Source organism: Pteropus medius, unplaced genomic scaffold (assembly GCF_902729225.1).
Source record: "Pteropus medius unplaced genomic scaffold, Ma_sr-lr_union100, whole genome shotgun sequence".
Classification (NCBI taxonomy): Eukaryota; Metazoa; Chordata; class Mammalia; order Chiroptera; family Pteropodidae; genus Pteropus; species Pteropus medius.
In genome coordinates, this window is record NW_024354502.1 from 16,014,814 (window position 1) to 16,034,161 (window position 19,348).

At 36.1% G+C, this 19,348-nt stretch overlaps 1 long non-coding RNA gene across 2 annotated transcripts in view; it reads left to right on the plus strand.

Moving 5' to 3' along the window:
* The window catches only part of LOC120595489 (uncharacterized), a 52,295-nt gene that overhangs the window by 14,375 nt on the left and 18,572 nt on the right, over positions 1-19,348 (plus strand). For both annotated transcript variants that reach the window (XR_005650871.1, XR_005650870.1), the window contains one exon: positions 7,443-7,475. This is a non-coding gene — a long non-coding RNA (uncharacterized LOC120595489). The remainder of the gene's footprint in view (positions 1-7,442; positions 7,476-19,348) is intronic.

Consider the following 19,348-nt stretch of genomic DNA (forward strand, 5'->3'; position numbering starts at 1 on the left):
GAGGACATATGTTTTCATATTTCTTAGGTATATTCCAAGGCATGGAATTGCTGGATAATATGGTAACTCTATGTTTAGCCTTTTGAGTAACTTCCAGGATGTTTTCCATCATTTTACATTCCCATCAGAAATGGATGAGTGTTCTGATTTCTGCACATCCATGTCATCATTTATTATTATCTGATTTTTTTTATTAAATCCATCCTGGTGGGTATGAAATGGTATTTCATTGTAGTTTTGACTGTATCCTGCATTTTCCTGATGGCTAATGCTGTTGAGCATTTTTAATGTGCTTATTGGCTGCTTGCATATTTTCTTTGGAGAAATGTCTATTCAGTTCCCTTGCCCACTTTTTATTGGGTTGTGATTTTTTATTATTTAGTTGTAAGAGTTCTTTATATATTCTAAGTACAAGTTACTTGTCAATGCAATATTTATTTGCATTATATGTGTTGTCTTCTCATATATTTACTAGTACTTTTTAAAAAATAAAAGATTTTTATTTTGAAGTACATTTTACCTATTTTTTCTTTTGTTGCCTGTTCTTTAGGTGTCATATCTAAGTAGGCTTTGCATAACCCAAATAACAAAAATTTATTCATTTAATTCCCTTAATGATATTTTCACTATTTTTAAGTTACTTCTTAGTAGTTGATTTAAGACTTACCATATATACCTAAACTTATCAGAATCAAATTCAACTTTATACTAACTTTATTCCAACTAGATAAGAATTATTACTCCTATATAACACATCCCTATTCCCCTTTTTGTGCTATTATTGTCATATATATTATATCTATAGATGTTGATTCATATAGTTATTACCTTGTATTATTTTATATATTCTAAAGGAGGTGAGAGAAGAGCTAGTTTATATTTATAGGGTGTGTTATGTTAATTTCCTTATTTACTATTTCTTGATCTCATTTGTTTCTGTGGATTCCAATTACCATCTGGTGTTATTTTCTTACTCTAATACAGCTCTGTTCCTATTCACCTTCTTTGTGCTGTTATCATCAAATATATTACATTTCTACATATTGTAGGCCAATGACATGATTATATATATTTTGTTTTATGTGTTTGTTTTTTAGCTGTTAAAAGAAAAAAAGTAGGAAAATATGTGACTTTTACTTTCTTTTTTAATTATCTACACAATTATCTTTATTGGAGCTCTTTGTTTCTTCAGATGAATTGAGTTACTTATTATCTGGAATCATTTGCTTTTGGCTTGAACTTCGTTTAGTATTTTTTTTAGGTCAGGTCTACTAGCAATCATTTTTCTAGGTTTTGTTTGTCTTGGAATGTCTTTTTATTATCCTTACTTTTAAAAGATATTTTTGCTGGATATAAAATTATTGGAGCTTTTTTTTTCTTCCAGCAGTTTTAATATGCTGTCCTACTGCTTCTAGCCTATTGCTTCTCCTTATTCTAAGGAGAAGTCAGCTGTTAATATTATTGTTCTCTTGTGATGAGTTGTTTTTTTCTCTTAGCTTTCAAGATTTTCTGTTTATCTTTGGATTTTGTTATTCCTATATAATATGTCTAGGTATGAATATCTTTCTGTTTATCAGGAATTCTTTGACTTTCTTGGATATGTAAATTAATCTTTTTCATCATATTTGGGTAATTTTCTTAGATTATTTTCTCTAATCTTTCTCTTTCCTCTTTCCCTGTCACACCCGCTAAATGCACATTAGCAAGCTTAGTGGTATCCCCCATTTCTCTGAGACTGTGTTCATTTTTCTTCACCATTTTTCTTCTGTTCTTCATATTGCATAATCTCTAACAAATTATCCTCAAGCTTGCTCATTCTTTCTTCTACCAGTTCAGATCTACAGTTGAGCCCCTTATGTAAATTTTTCATTTCAACTTTTCAACTTTAAAATTTCCATTGGTTCTTTTTATAATTTTTATCTTTTTTATGTTCTCTATTTGATGAGACATTGTTCTATTTTTCTTTACTTTAGTCATTGTTTCTTTTAGTTCTTGAACATGTTTACAATAGCTGCTTTAAAAATTGTGTCTATTAAGTCTGATGTAGGGGTCTTCTCACAAGAAGTTTCTGTTGACTCATTTTTCCTTGTGGATGAGTAACACTTTTCTGAGATTTTTTTTTCTTTTTTTTGCATTTCTCATCATTTTTTTGTTTGAAAACTGGACATGTTAGATAATATATTTAATAGTTCTGGACACTGATCCCCTTTCTCCCAGGCTCATTATTATTGTTGTTTAATTGTTCATTTGTTTCATTTCCCTTGCCCAAGGAGACATTCAAAAAAATGTTAAACCCTTATTCACAGTTTTTCTTTCCATAGTTTCATTTACCTGTGGTCAATTGTGGTCTGAAAATATTAAATGGAAATTTTCAGAAATAAACAATCCATAAGTTTTAAGTTGCACACCATTCTGGGTAGCGTGATGAAATCTCACGTCATCTCACTCTGTACTGCCTGGGATGTGAATCATTTCTTTGTCTAGTGTGTCCACACAGTATATATTACCCACCTGTTAGTTAGCTATCTTGGTTATCGGATTAACTGTTGCAATATCACAGTGCTCGTGTTCAAGTAACTTTTATAGTAGCCTAATACTAAATCCCAATGCCTATCATTAACCTCACTTTATCTCATCATATAGGCATTGTATCACCTTACATCATCACAAAAAGAAGGGTGAGTACAGTATAGTAAGGTATTTTTAAGAGAGACAACATCCATATATCTTTTGTTATATTATTTTTATTTTTCTATTTATTATTGTTAATCTCTTACGTACATAATTTATAAATTAACTTTATCATAGATATACTTGTATAAGGAAAAAAAACATAGTATAGATAAGGTTTGGTACTTTCTGTGGTTTCAGACATCTATTGGGGGTCTTGATATGTATCCCCTACAGATAAGAGAAGACCACTGTAATCATTTTACTATGCTTCAATTAATGGGGTGAGAATATTCCTTTCATTTTTCACTAGAAATAGCATTATATAACCATTTTTATTTATATTTTATTACTGACATTCAAAATTATTTCATTCCCTCAATATAAATTAGTTATTTATACATTTTATACATATGTCTATTGAGACTCTTGGGGCTTTTTTTTTTTAATATTTTTATGAGCTCTTTAATATAATATGAATAAGACTATCAATATTTGCCACAAGTACTTTTACTCAACTTGTTTTCCACCATTTTTATTTTAGCCGAACACATTTTTTATTATCTAAACAGTTTATATGCAGTCACATTTATTAAGCAGAACATCTGTTTGATTTTTGAGATGAGAAAAGAGAGAAACAGAAGGACTTATTCTAAAGGTCATGATTCTGAAAATTATTGTCAGTCACCTTTGGTTCATGGGGCACTTCCTGGAGAGTGGCGGAAGAAGCATTGCTTTCTCTGCATGGCATGCCTCTCCATATGGCTCTGGCATAATCCATTGATAGGTATCTCATTAATTCACTGTTTTTCTGGTAAACTCATTCTCAAGGAGCTATGCTCAAGATTCCAATTCCAATGAATTGAGCATTAGATCAAGTCTCTCTGTATTTTTTTAAAAACCCAAACACCTTAGGAGCTATGATAGTCTCTATTCTAGACTTCAATTTTTCTTCTTCTAGGAGGAGCATCTTTTAACAACTCATTTGATGGGTTAACTGGAAGAACCTAGTCGGATAATGTAAGCAAAAGCACATTTTTCAATCGTAATTCTTCCTCTCATTTACCTGGTTGAATGAGAGCACCTCAATTTATCTTGAGAAAGTTTATGGTGACTAATCTCCTGAATATTTCTTAGTAGGAGGGTGCTTGCATGTGCCTTCTAAAATACATACTTTACCATTAATTTATGATTTTAGTTCTTAAGACTTTTTTAGACATCATCCTCACCTATTCAAGTGCCTCTCATACGTGTCTCTTTTTTTTTTTCTGTCTTTCTTTCAAGAAGGGAAATCTATTTAATTAGTCCTTAGTGGTTTATCTGTCTGTACAACTGAAGTGTTCTCATGGCTGTATGCTTCTAGCTTGGCTATGTAGACATATAACCACTGATAATTCCCCTCCACCCCCATTTCAAACTAGCAGGCAAATAGAAATAGAGGCACATACCCTGCGAGCTGTCTACTTCTTATTATTAATTTAAGATAGGACTAGTGATAAATATGATTTTATTCTTTTCTTAAAATATCTGTCTGGTTGTGGTATTGATAAAAAAAATATTGATCAAAATATAACAATACAGTTCATTTGGGAGAGGAATCAACTTCAGTGAGAGAATAATTTTAGTCTTGTGGTTTGAAATAATATATAATCACATTAATTTAGTCCAGAAATAAGTTGAAATTATGTGTTATCCCCCATTATCCCTAAATACACATCATGGGCTATAATAACTTGCAGTTTTCTTCTGCCATGAAAGCAAAACTTTCTAACTGAAAACTTTAGAATCATATAACCTATATTTTATTGCCATGGGTGGGGGTGTCTTAAGTATGAAAATTTCAAACTGGCATTTTCTCTAGAATGTAGAAGAGGGCTCACTTTTCAGATATGACCTTATCCTGAACTTTTCAGAAATAGCACAATCAACTAAATATATTTGACCATATCAGTTTACTGAAATTTGAAGCTATCTCTCTGTATCTATCCCTATCTATATCTATATATCTATACCTATAGACATATCTCAGGTATTATCAGGAAAATGATAATCCAAAGCTTCAAGTATTTATAACCTCTGCACATGGAAACACGACTATTGTTGTTACTAATTGAAAATGTTATTATCAGTTCCTGTGCAAGTCTTCCTTTCATATGCAAAAACATTGGCAGATTAAAATATAAAAACATATGAACTAATGTTAAATTCCCCTAGAGTATACGGTTAACCTATATCTGCTTTCAGCAGAGAGAAGGAAAACAATTACCAACTTTGTTTCAGGTAATTGCTATGGCTACAGTTACCAGGAAAAACAAATTCTGCAAAAGCAAACTCAAAATAATGATGGTGTTTCTTCCTTCAGCAAATTCCATAGAATAGGTATTTGACAAAGGTCCCACACAGTACCATCACAGCTATACCACAGCTACACCATGCTATACCAACATATTCTCACCAGATCCACGCTTAATAACTCAGAGAAATAAAACAATAGAAATTCTTTGGAGCAAGAATATGAACCAACAGGTCCTAACCGTTTGATGTTTGATGATATCAAACTTTAAGAAGTTTACTGTTTTTATGAAAGTGCTTTCATAAACTTTAATATACAGATTTGTACATTTCGCTAGTGACATTTTTAAATAAATGTTCCACAGATTTAATTTATAAATCTAAGTTTTGACAGGCTGAAGAAAAAACCCTCCAAAAGGGAAATATGTCCACCATTTATTGTGAATACTCTTATGCCTAAAACCATTCTGTAGAGAATAGCATTTTGCAAGCACACTTGGCCCAAACATCTGTGCTCTATTGTATTTTTCTGAATAAATCAACCCATTCAGGGACTACAAAATAAGAATTCATACAAAAGTATATGTAAAGAAGACAAATTTCTTTTTTGAAAAGCTCTTCCATCCATGATGAAGCTATTAAAAGAAGGTTTGAGTTAACAATAAAGAACAGGGGTAGTTATGTGGGTATCTGTGGTGGGAAGGCCCAGACAAGTGGTGGTGAGGTTAGATTGATGGAGACCCAGTGACCAGACAGACCACAAGGATGTCCTCTGGGGGCTTATTTGAATACAAATAAAGAGAAGATTTACACAGATGTGCCAAAGATTCATGGTAAACAGTTGGCAGACATTTCAGTTAGTGAGAAAAGCATGATGCCAGGGTGTTCTGGGGTTACAAGAGGCCAGGATGAGCATGGGGCTGGGGGTGAAAAGGCATAAGCAGCAGGCAGCACACAGAAGTATAAGAAGTATAGCTATAGCATGTAGCAGGGAAGGCATGTTCAGGAATAAATCTCATACATCGAAGAGCTTGATTCTAGAGAAACTGGGATAATAGGAGAGTCATAAAACCAGGAGTAAGACACAAATGACCCTGCTTCTAAAGTCAAAGGGTCCTAAAAGGATTTTCAAAAATGCCATGCGGGCACTTTTCCCCAAGCAGTCTACATCAGAACTTGCTTGGAGTAAGGGTGAGCCCTTTTAAAATTATTCTAACCCTGTCCAGCTTCCTCTCTATTGTAGCGAGCCACTGTCACTGATAGGAAAACTGCTTCTTGCACAGGTGTGTTGGGACAAATTAAAAAAAAAAAAAAGGTGTGTTGGGACAAATTAAGGCAAAACGCTAAAAACCACTGAAATAGGGGCTCAGTACCAGAGACAGAATTGCATTTAGGTCAATCTTGATGCTGAGCTGTGAGCACCAAACTGCTGGTTATAACAGGAAACTCATGAACCTTGGAATCAAGTTGGCTGGAGTTCAATTGCCAGTATGACACATACCATGGGCATATTTTTAAACTCACTGACTCTCATTTTTTTATGACCAGGTATTTAGAGAAAAGTGTACATCTGGTGGTCCGACATGGGATTCTAGAAGCACACTTTCTTTACTGTAGCTCTTCAGTGGTTTATAAATCCTTCCCATTACCTGTCCATAATCTGTCCTTTTCCAGCCAGCTGGAAATATTCCCCCAGTCTAATTCTCTGGGGATGGGACTCAGGCAGAGGATGATGTGGTGGGAACAAAGGAAATTGATGAAATATGAATTGAGAGTTAGATGGGAGAATAATGATCATGAAGATGGGCTCTCAGCAAGTCAGAGGACTGAGGTGCTGGGGGACCTGGGGCCCATCTTGTGTAAACCCCAAGAGGCAATTGCACTGAAATGGCCAGAGGCAGATGACTTCCTTTGTGTTCTTCTCACTTTCCTAGCCACCGCCTGCCATCTTGACGAGGGTCTCTTTATCCCTCTCCTCTTTGGTTCTCTGAAGATAAGCTATTGTTTCAAACATTAAAAAATAACACAAATATATAATTACAAATCAAGATACATGCTAAGTAAGAAAAGAAGAGAATGCAGTGAGAGAAGATAATGGGGATCTGATTTAAGTACAGGGTGGGGTTGAGAAGTGGGAGGTAGAATAAGCAGAAGTTAAGTGTGTAAAGAACAGAAGGAAAGAGGTTTCTAGGCAGAGAGAAAAGCAAGACTTCTGTTGCAGCATCACTGGGACAGTAACTCTGAGAAGCGTTATCAGTGTCTGTCTCTGTTATCAAGAAAGCAAACAGGCTTTAGAACCAATTTACCTATAAATGATCTAATGCTTACAAATTTAAAATAAAATAAAACCACAACTTAGATTCTTAAAGAATGAGATTAAATCAGCAATACATAATGAGAACTCACAATATTTTAAGTAGTAATTATATAGACATAATCATTTCCATCGTGATCTAACTTGTTTCTATCTCTTTTCCCAGGTCTCAACAAAGGGAAAAGAGAAGATAAAAAAGGTAAGAAGTCTCACTAATGTTCTAAACTGTCTTCTCCCCAAGTTCAACCTGCCACTGATGTTTGAGGAATTCAGACCTCACATTCCTCCAGAACAGTGCTGGAAATCCCGTGTAGACCATCTCACACGTGCTCCATGAGCAACGACTCAGCATTTTGCATTTTCTTCCAGCTAATGAACCCGAAAGCACTGGCTTTCCAGCTGGGGTTGGCCACAGGCTGATGGGCATCAAAGGAAGGCTGTGCCATCCTGCAATATTTGTCGTGAGGCAATTAATTTGTTATATCTTATATCAGAGCCTTTGCTGACTACACTTAGGAGTGGCTTTTGTTACTATAGAAGCTTCTGGCATTATTTCTCATTATACAAATAAGTATAATAATCATAAATAAGATGATACCTTAAACAGTATCAATATGCTTGTCCTCTTGCCTCTCTGAATATAAGATCTTCAACCCATTTACTCAAAGCACCCATTAGCCTCAGGGGACATTTGTATATTATGCAAAAAAAGAACAAAGTAGTACCTGGCTTCTGCGATAAAAACAGACTATGGTTATGACAGTAGAATTTGCAGGTTCCACAGAGCCTTTACTCCCCTTTTAGGTTATGATGAGTATCCTCAGGGGGCTCACTGTGGTGTGGAGGATGTGCTCCATCTGGGTCAAGTGAATGTAAAGAAAAGATAGAATAAGAGAGAAAAAGAATAAATGCCCAAGCCTCCCTAGGCCTAGGACATTTGTGGGAAGAAGAAGAGAAGAAAAAAAATGAGCGTTAGACAGATATCTTCTGACGTCCTCTGTGGTGAAAAGAAGAGAACATTCCAGAGTTGGGAGGGAAACACTGAAGGCAGAGAAGGGCTCTGCTCTCCCCACATCAAGGCCCCTAGAAAGAAATCGTCTCAGAAACGTCCTCCAGTCACCATGGTGAGAAGTGGTCACAGCAACTTGGCAATGTTGGATCGTCAAGCAGAGGAAGGCCTCAAGGAGTCACCCTAGGTTTCAAAGCAATTGAGACTTTGGCTGGGGATCTTGCACACTGTATGATAATATGACTATGTACCAAGGGTTACTGAGCAGCCCGTAAGACCCAACACTGACTAAAGTTAGACCCTGCAAGGTCTATACACAAGCAGAAGTCAATGTCCTTCTCATTGGCCAGGGGGATTTCTTAGCCCTGGCCATACTGAGAAAGATCAGCTTATGAGCATTGCCAGCTCCAGATGACTAGAGGATGAGCAGCACCAGCTGGATGAGGGACATTGTCCTAGAGCCCTGAGGACCTGACCCTTCTCATGAATTTAAGGTTGTGCACTTGGCACCTCTTTCTCTATATGCTCAGACATGACACTAACTTAAGGAGAGAGTGACAAGAGGTGGTATTTCAATGACTATTTTATGACATTGAAATGGACTACTTAAATGAGACTAATATTGATACCAGATGATTTATTTATTCTTATTATTATTTGATTATGTGTGTGGTAGAGGGAGAAGATGGTGGATAGTATGAGCACCTTATGTCAAAAATTAGGCTTTTTCATCTTTGTATCTCTTCCAGTACCTGACCCATGCCTCTACATGTAAAGGGAGCTTAGAACAAAAATTACCTATAAATAAATAATGGATAAATAGATATTTTAAAATTTCAATTGTTCACAAAATCCTAGAGAGCAGTTCACAGTATCTTAAAGTTATCCACTTATTTCTACACTTCCTAACTCAGTGCTCCAGAGATATAAATCACCTTCGGTAAGAAGGAACCAAGTCTGGATTTCCAAACTTGAAGAATTTTTCTGTTTCCCAATTATTTCTATGTTGGAAGGAGGCATCACATCTAGTTTGAGAAACCCTGGCTATAAGAGATTTTCAGTCAACACACAAAGGTTCACAGGGGTTTTTCCTTCCAAGAATAATCTCCCGGGGCCCCATTCAACAATAAATATTGCCCAACTTCCCTGTGCAGAAGTCAGTGTAAGGCCGCAAACACTAAGGAAATTGCCTCTGCATCCAGCCGGCTGATTTGGCAGGCCAGGAGCCAAGGCACAAAGGAGGCCTGTCTCTGTTTGTTTCCCTCATATTTTTCCTTCTCTCTGAGCAGTAAGCCATGGAAAGTTACGGAAAAGCCTGGGAAGAATGTGTTAGAGACTCTCTCTTCCCACAGACCCACTAATTATGAAGAACCAAAGTTTTTGCCTAACTGACTGGGCAGTCATGATTCTGACCACTGGACATACTGCAAACACGGGCTTCTGTAAACCTCACTCTAAAGGGCATCTGGGAGAGAGGCCTCAGAGTCTTCACTCACTTCGTTTCATTGTCAGGCTCCTCCCAGCAAAATTAAAGACAACAGACATTTTAGGACACTTTGCCCTTGTTACCCAGTAGAATCCTAGGGGACATTCTCCTTCTAGCGTCATAGAAGATGCACCCAAATAAGTATTTTGTTATCTTAAAAGGACAAAAGACCAGAGACTTAGCTTGTGATTCTAATATGAATAAGCCACTGATTTCCATATGACATGAGTTAGGGCCCTCTCCTTCTCTGGGGCTGAATGTCCATCCTGAAAAAAATATCTTGTTTGAAAATTTGTCATTCAGACTAGTTTTTAAATTATTAACCGGATGTAAATCTTGACATTTTGGCCTGTGTTACACATTTTTTTCCAAGGGCATTTTTAAGTGATTTTCTAAAATTCATTTCTTCAGTTAATTAGATCGATTCCATAAATAAAAACTTACCTTCACAAGCTGTTTCGATACATCAAGATAAAATCTATGCAGGAAATGTAGGATAAATATTTGATTCTTTCCCATTACCATACATTGTATCATCAAAGCCATGAGCTGTGATTTATTCAGAGTTGTTTGTAATTTTCTCTTTGGAGTTCTGAGTATCTGTCTCTTCTATGTAATTGTGTTTGTATGCTAAAGGAAGCAGAATCTACTGTATTGGTGGTGTCAAGCTGAAATACGATATTTGCTGGAACCGGCATTGGTCCACTTACTAATTTCTGAATTTTTTGGAAAAGCTAATAGTTTTGTTAACCGGAAGGCTCTCAGACTGTAAAACCTTCTTTCTGAGCAATAAAAACATATTCAAATAATCTAGGTAGCCTCAATAAGAGAAATGATGTATTTTTTAATGAGGAAATAATGAGATCAGTGAGATACTAAGATACCAGCTCAAAAATGGTGAGTTGGTGTTAAGAAATGCCATGAAAGAGAGGCTGCCATACACATTTAATAGTATATGTACAAAATGATGTATATGTACAATTCGAACTAAGTGGGCAAAAACGTATGTCAATTTGTTTGAAAATTGTAACAGAGGAAGAACATGTTTTTAGATATTTTAACAAAAGCGTACTATTTATAATTTTAGAAATATTAGCTTTTATATACTGTAAACCAGTGGTCCCCAACCTTTTTGGCACCAGAGACCGGTGCTCCTATGAGAATCTAATACCTGATGATCTGAGATGGAGCTGAGGTAGTGATGCTAGTGCTGGGGAGCAGCTGCAAATACAAATGATGCTTTGCTTGTTTGCCTGCCTCTCACCTTCTGTGTGGCCTGGTTCCTAACAGGCCATAGACCAGTACCAGCTTGCGGCCCTGGAGTTGGGGATCCTGCTCTACATGTACTACTCTATTATCAATAACCACTTGGTTTTACTAAGTTCTCAAGAATGTCTAGGTTAGCAACATTCTACACCTACACTCAGGTCAAACAAGTGCAAATATCTAACAGAAATCAATAAAGAACATGACATATGGAACTATTACTTTTCCAGCTACAGGTGATTATATTCAGAAAAGAATGCAATAATTCCTTTAATGTTAAATGTACTTAAATGTCCATTTTCCACCTTTGTCTCTTGCCAGAAGCACAATAATTATTCCAGATCTGGGTCATGTAATAAACGTCTGGGAATAGTTTACTCACTTGAGCTGTTTCTCATACTGAGACATGGAACATGTGGTATTCCACCATCTGGGTCCTTTATATGTAACTTTCCTAGCTCTCCACCAGAGTTAGTCAGTCACGTGCTCTGAAATACAATAATGCAAATAATAAGACATTATTTCGCCTTTGGCTCAACCTATTATTCAAAGAGCCTATGGAAGTCAATTAAATTGTTCGTTTGAAGTAAGATTGAAAAAATGCTTTGTTGGAAAATAATGCAGAAATTGCATTTATATTTTAAATTTCTAAAACTATTCCAAAAGTATTAGGAGTTTACAGCTCGATGGTAATCCTCTGACAAAAAACAAGTAGAAGGGAGAGATTTAGGAATCAAACAATCACATTTTAACATGTAACCAGGGTGGGTGATGAGAGCATATTAGGAATGAAAAAAAGTCAAATACTAACAGATGTGGACTGTTTTACAAAGTATAAACCTAATAGGCATCCACAAAGAAGAAAAAAAAAAAGAAAGAAAGAAAAAATAAAAAAGAACCATGGGAATGAAAAGCTACACAGAGTTTCCTGAGATTGTTTTAGTCTATATTTAAGCAGGCTAGGCTCAGCCAAATTTCCTGAGAAATTTATATTGGCCTGACCAACCTGAATGCCTAATAAATAGGTCTTAAATGTATAGTAAAGTGGTTGACCCAGTGGGTAGAAGCAGGGACTGGAAATACTATAGAGGACACAGTTTAAGTGCTGGAATATACAACACTGTATATATTATATTACACAGCGTACTCTAGAAAATGAGAAAGCTGTTCCTTTCAGATATTTCTCTGTGGATTACAGTCCTGAGAATGGATTTCCTTGAGTTTCTCCCCTGATACTCACCCCAGGTCTAGTCTGATCATGGCTACACATAACCTACCAAGTAGGTGATTGCTTTGGAACTATCACCTGGTTTTACCAGTCAGTCACTAGAACTCTCACAAGATAATTCCTCACGAAGAGCCTAACACTGTTCTTCAAGAGTTTGCTATGACCTGTAGGGTGCTCATGTGATCTTGCCCCAGCTTCTCTCACCAAGCTCAACTGGGGACACTCTGAATTATCATCCAGCTACAATGGATTTCTGTCTCTAAATACAGGCTTTTCCCTGCTATCTTATTTTCTCTCTGCCTGAAATGTCTTTCTCCACATTCTTTGCATATTCCAGTTGGTCTCAGTCTTTCAAGTCAGCTTAAATATAACTCTTCAGAGAAGTTTCTTCTGAACACTAAGTAGAATGTTTCTACTTTAAGTAGAAAGAAACCAGTCACTGTTAGTATCTATATAAGCAACCCATTACTCTCCTGATTATGACTGTGTTTGCTTGTTTACTGTTGGTTTCCCTCACCAGAATGTAAACTGGGCCAGGAAGCATTCTGTCTTGTTTGTTGTTGCATCTCGAGTGCCTACGACAGCTTCTAAAACATGGTAGGCCTCAGCATAATGTTGTTAAATAATGAATGAAGAGAAGAGTGAAAAAGGCTTCGTAGTGAAATAAAGAGATGAGAGGAGAGGAGTACATGTGCAGAGTAAAGAAGAGGAGAGAGAATTAGGACAAGAGATTGTTTATTTCCTGTGGGTCATTTTCAAACCTTTATTCCCCCTCACCCCAAACCTAAGTGGACAAGATGAAGGTGTGTGTTAGCATGTCCCAGGATACTCTGGGGATACAACTGTGGCGTTTGCCCTTAGGAAGGATAGGACAATTAGAGAGGAATATCTAGAATGCTACTAAAACAAAAATCTTCACTCTAGCAACTGAGGCTTCTTGACTCACTCATAGATAGATTACTTTCGTCATCTACCCTGTTTATAAATTGGGAAATTCAGCTAGAAGATTAAAGCTCAAACATCTTAAGTGTGTTAACTCAAATGATTAATGAATATGGAAGACAAAAATTGGAACAAGATTTGTTAGAAGACAGGAAAAGGTAAAAACTCTGCTTAGTATATCCATATTATTAAACTTCTGGGAATGGAATAAGTTTAGAGATGCATGTGTGAGAAGATAAGAGTTAGAGCCAGAATGTGGCTGGGAATAACCATATGGTGGTGAGTAGTCAGATCCCCCCACTTGCAGAGCACCTACCATCACTCTGTTGGTTGGTTGATGACCTCAGTTAAGCCATATTGGTGCAAAACAGTGAGAATGACTGTTTCCACTGCTACTGAGGATGGAGCAGCTTTTTCCTGCTGTCTATTAAGTGGAACTTGGACTGTAAAACAATAGCAACAAAAAGAGAGTAGACAACTTAAGCATTTTCCCATAAACACAGGGCTTTCATTCATCCTTGCCAAGGCTCTAAGTCAGTCTGTACTGAGCAGCAAGCTGAAACCCGCTGGGCTGACAGCTGCTGCTGGCCGGGAGCCCACTGTGGACCTAAGGAGAATAATGCTCCCCACTTCATTCAGGGCTTAAAATAAAGCAGAATCACCACTTTGGAGATACAGAATGTGTCGGCCTGGGGGTGGTGGTGCTGAGGTCACTGCTTGTGATCTTCTTGGGTCAGATGGTAATCAAGGCCTTCAGAAGATATGTTAACCAAGCCATATTTAGTTTATCAATTTTAATTATTTTTATGTTTACTAGGCAGAAGATGGATAGATGAATTTTCCAAAATTTTTTTTTGCTTCTTCACTGATTTCAGAAAATTAAATATGAATTTCCAGAACTTGAAAAATATTTCTAAAATAATACTTACTCAAGAGATCATAGGTCTCCTAGACTGGCATACTTGTGGTCCTGAATATCTAGGGGTATGCAGGGTTCAAGGACCATTATCAGAAACTCCATTTCCTTCCCCTTAGGCCCACGGTGGTGGTAGAACTTCAGAAATAGTTTCAACGCACATTTTTACAAATGACATTCATCAACCAGAGAAAAGATTACCCAAATAATGTAATTACAAAAGTTTTCTGGGATGTAGTTCCCAGAGATTTATCTTGCTTTTTGACAAAGGATTCTTAAACACATGTAATAATTTACCATCTACAAAGACCGTGTGTCATCAGAAACAATTTATGAAGCAGTAGGAGGTAGTATGTGGCAGTATATTAAACAGTTCTCAAATACATAAACAGCTGGGGTTCTATTTTTCACATGCAAGAAATTTAAGTTACTGTTAGTCATCTCATGAACTTTAAAGGAAAATGGATACCATATTAATGACGTGGGAGCACTGAAAGATACAGCAACACCTTATGAATACATCTAAGAGACTAGATAACATTTTAATGTGTATTTTGTTACAGAGTGGTCATTGAAAATTGACAAACTACTTCCATTTTTCACAGAGGGATACAGATAGACCAGGATGTTCCAACTTCTTTCTATTTTTTAAAATCACTTATTAAATATTTGTTGACATCCATATACCAGGCACTGTGCTAGGAACTAGGTATATAAAAATAAGAAAAAGACAAGGTTCATGCCCTCATGCAACTGGTTCTCAGAGTAAGCAGACTAATTTGCATCTTTAATATTGTAATTATGTCTATGAAAAGTGCCCCCAATAAGAAACAAGTGGCACCAAAAGAACTAGTAACTGGATATTCTGACTTAATCTGAAAGGTCAAATGTGGGTTCTCTGACGAAGTGACATTAATCTGATTTATGAAGGATGAATAGTATTCGATAAAGTAGAAAAGGAAGAGCATTCCAGGCAAAGGGGCAACATGTGTAGAAGACTTGAAATGGAAAGAAGCTTAGCAATTTTAATAACCAAAGGAGGGCCATAGTGTCTGGAACATCAAAAGCCAGAAGGAGAGTGATGGGAAATGAAGGTATTAATATAAGCAGGATCTTGCTGATTTTTTATGTTAAAAATTTGGGATTTTATCTTTAAAGTCAATGGGAAGCTTTTGAAGTATTTGATATGCTGAAACGCTATGATTAGAAATGCATTTTTTAACATCTACTTTTTTTTTTTTTTGCTATTAAAAACTGGATTTAAGAGGGAAGCAAGAATGTTATGTGGAGAGATGCATTTAGCAGCTATTGCAAAAGCCCAGAAGAGAGATAATAGTAGCATGAACTTGGTGGTAGTGGCAGTGGAAATGGAAAAAAGTAGGTGCCTCTGCACTAGAATGAAGAATATTTGATTCAGAATGGGTTTCAGTAAATATTTGTTGAATGAATGACTGATTGGTTTTGCATGTAAGAAGAGAGAAGAATCAAGGATACTTCTTACATTAGTTTAATTGACATTAAACTTAATATGCATATAGTTGTTCTCTATTGAAAGTGTTGTCCACAGAACCACCAGCAGCAGCATCACCTGAGAACTTGTTAGACGTACAGAATCTCTGGCCTCAACCCAGACCTACTAAGAATGGGGCTATTAGTGAGATTTCCAGGTGATATCTATGCACATTAAGGTTTGAGAAGTGTTCCAAAGTAGGGTGGCATTGGGGCTGAGGTACACGTGATAATAAGAGAGCAGATTAGAATCAAAACCAAAAAAAGGAAATGCAAGGACATATTTAAATTATACATGGATCAAGAATAAAGACCTATTCAAAGTGGACTTGAGTACATAATCAGATGAGGCTTTTTATGGAAACTCATCACTGACATAAGCAAGTTAAATTCTCACATTGCAAACAGTAATAAGACAATGCTGGTGACGACTGTTTCTCTGCCTCATAATGAAAACAATAATAACAACTATAATAATAATCATAGTTATGGTGATAACTAAGACATATTTTACGGTTACTCAGTGCTTCTTTTATATACTTTTTCTGATGGAGAAATTCAAGTTAAAGGAAAAGCCCTAAAGAGTATGAGGGAGGAAATGACTTTGTATTTTATGGTGTATACAACAAAATGATGAAATTCTTCTTTCTTCCCATGCATTTTGATAGAGGCTAATGAAAAAAAAACAAAAACAAAAAACAAAAAACTAAGATCAATACTAAAGCTCTGTATAATAAGCTCACAAAATCTGTATGCTCTGTGTACAGAAAAATCATGTTCTCTATAGAGCAAGTACAGAAATATTGGAACATAGGAAAGATGTGTGTCCAGGATTGCTATATCATTATGAATTCCAATAGAAAGAAAATGCCAAAAATAGTTCTTAGCTATAGTCTAACTCAAAGCACCATGCAACCAAGATTACAAGGCTCTTACCATTATACATTAGATCAGTTCCATACACCCAAAAGTGTAGGGGGCAGGGCTGGGAAGCCACTATATTACATGTATCCTTAATATATTGCCAAAAATAGACAGGGTTCAGTTGTGCTCAGTGGCTCCTGAGGTTACAGAACATCATTCTTTTCCAAAGTTCCAGCTGGCAGTTACTTTCCCTTACTCTCATCTGCTCTTTTTTATATTCATGCACATGACAGCAGAGTTACCGAATCAGCCTGTGCAATCTTGCAATTATTGTTTTCAGAAAAATGCGCATGACAATTATTACATCAACAACTGAATAATTCAAAGCAGTCAGTTAATATTAATGTCATGTGTGCATAACTTAAGACAGGAGCAGCAAGAATGTTACGAGTCCTAAAAATTTGACCTTCAGGAAAGAATGAAAAAGATGACTTGTTTGACCTTGGAAACAGGAGGCTGGGGGAGAAATTAGAAGATGAAGAATATATGAGACAGACTTAAAAGGGAGAAGGTTTATGTCATGGTCAACTGGGCAACAGAGGAACACAGTGCAAATGAGCTCTAAGGAGCACAACAGAAGTTGAGAATAAAGGGTGAAGGGATTAGAGAGCCCTGGCGTAGTGGTTAACACAGGGCTTTGGATTTCAGTATTCTTGGATTTAAATCCTGGCTCTACCTATTAGAATAAACTGACCTGAAGACCATGGAAACCATGGAGTGCTGTTTTTGTGATGGTTTCAAGAGGGTTAGAGCATGAAAAGTGGGGATTCAATTAATCGAATGCTCTTGTAGTAGAAGGTTGGAAAACATAATCTTAGCCTCTGTTTTGTATTGATTTTGATTTTCTCCATTACTTAGTAAATTCACTTTTTTTATGATTTAGTGCCTTTTCTTTTTATTTGATTTGAGCACTAGCTCTGAAATCACACTGCCTGGGTTTGAGTCCCATGTTTGAATATTTACTAGTTATTCATTCTCTTGGAGTCTCAGGTCTCATACTTGTATAATAGAAATCATAATAGTATCTATCTTGTATGGTTTTTGAAGGATTAAATAAAACCTCTCAGGCTGATTGGCAGATAGTAAACTCTCAATAAGTGAAAGCTCTTAATTATCATTCCTGATCTGAGTGGAGCACTCCCTAAGCCCTGTGAAGAATTCAAAAATGAATCGGATAGTAAACCTGAACTGTAATAGCTTTCGGTGTCAAGTAGGAAAAATAAGACAGTACTTCAAATGACCGTGGTAAAGAGAGGTAAATCTGCCTCAGGAAAGATACAGGTAACAATTTGGGCATTTAAAGGGGAGAACTGGTTTGAAAGGAACAAGAAAAATATGGGGGGAATTTATAGAGAAGGTGATATTTGAACCAGATTTAGTAACATAAAAAGAGTTTGGCCAGCTGGAGGTGGGGGTGGCATAGGGTGATGAGAGAGAAGCGGATAAGGCATTCGCAGCTAAGAGGACAGGGTGGGCATTCATTTTGCAGCATTTTTAGGTTCTAGTGCTTACCTGAAGATTTGTTTCAACAAATTTTCCTTCTTGAGATATTCTAACAGTTTACTAAATTTTCGGCAGTCAATCCGCCTCTCACAAACCGGCCTCAAAAGCAGAAACACGTTATTTGTTAAGAAATATCAACCATTTCAGTGAAATATCGTGGCCTAGTGTTGGTGCAACCCTCCTCAGTTTTCATTGTTATTCCATTATTGGATTTGCTTCCATGTTTTATTGTTTAATCATCTACATTGTGCAAGAATAGTAGATTATTCATGATTGTTAACAGAGGAAGAAAAACCTCAAATATTTAAAAAAAACCTATTTAGATTCTAAGCAAGTACAAAACTCAAAATACATCTTTTTGAAACTAATATTTTATTTCACACCTTGATTCAAATTAATATTGAGAAAATCATGAGCATCAACAAATTAAAGAAGTTAGAGAAAAATGAATTTGTTTTTGAGACACATAGAATTTATTGGGATTAAAATACTGGAGGAAAACATTCTTGGCAAAATATATTCTTCATTTTCCTTCAGGAAGTTAGCTCGGAAACTTTTACATAACTATAAGAGAGTGACTCCCAGACATAGTTGTTTTCTTTCCCCTCCCCTCCTGCTAATACATATAGTTTATAAAATTATACATTTATATAAATCTGTTACATTCGTGCATTCCAATCAAAACACTAATTGTGTAGCATGGAGATTTAAATTCTTAACTCCACCATGGGGGTTTCATTTTCTGAAACTTTGCTGATTATTAGCCAGTCAGAATTTAGTACAAGGAAGGGGACGATGGCATCACTTCACCGGCTTGACAAAATCAATTCAAGCAGGCTCATAGAGAAACAGAAGTAGACACAGATTAAAGTAGCCCACCCTGGGGAGTCACACCCTCAGCCAAGGTGCCCAAATGAATCATATGCTTCCCTGACCCACATAAAATCAGCAGACAGGTTCTCAGTGAAACCATTCACTTTGCCCATAAGCAATGTTCCTCCTTCTTTTCCCTCTGGATTATGGTGTCGTAAATTATCCAGAATTAAATCTGATGCATGATCACATTTCCTATGACAAATAAAATTAATAATTCCATCAGAACTAATATGAACTCAATACAAATTCAATACAGAGTCCTCTGTTTGATTTATATTTCCATCAATGATATTATAACACCTTTTCTCCTTTCTACTTTTGAGATAGAATTTAATTTTTTTAATAAGAGGTTCACTGAATTTCTTAAGTAGGATAATGTTCAGATTTATGGTGAATATAATGTCTTGAGAGGC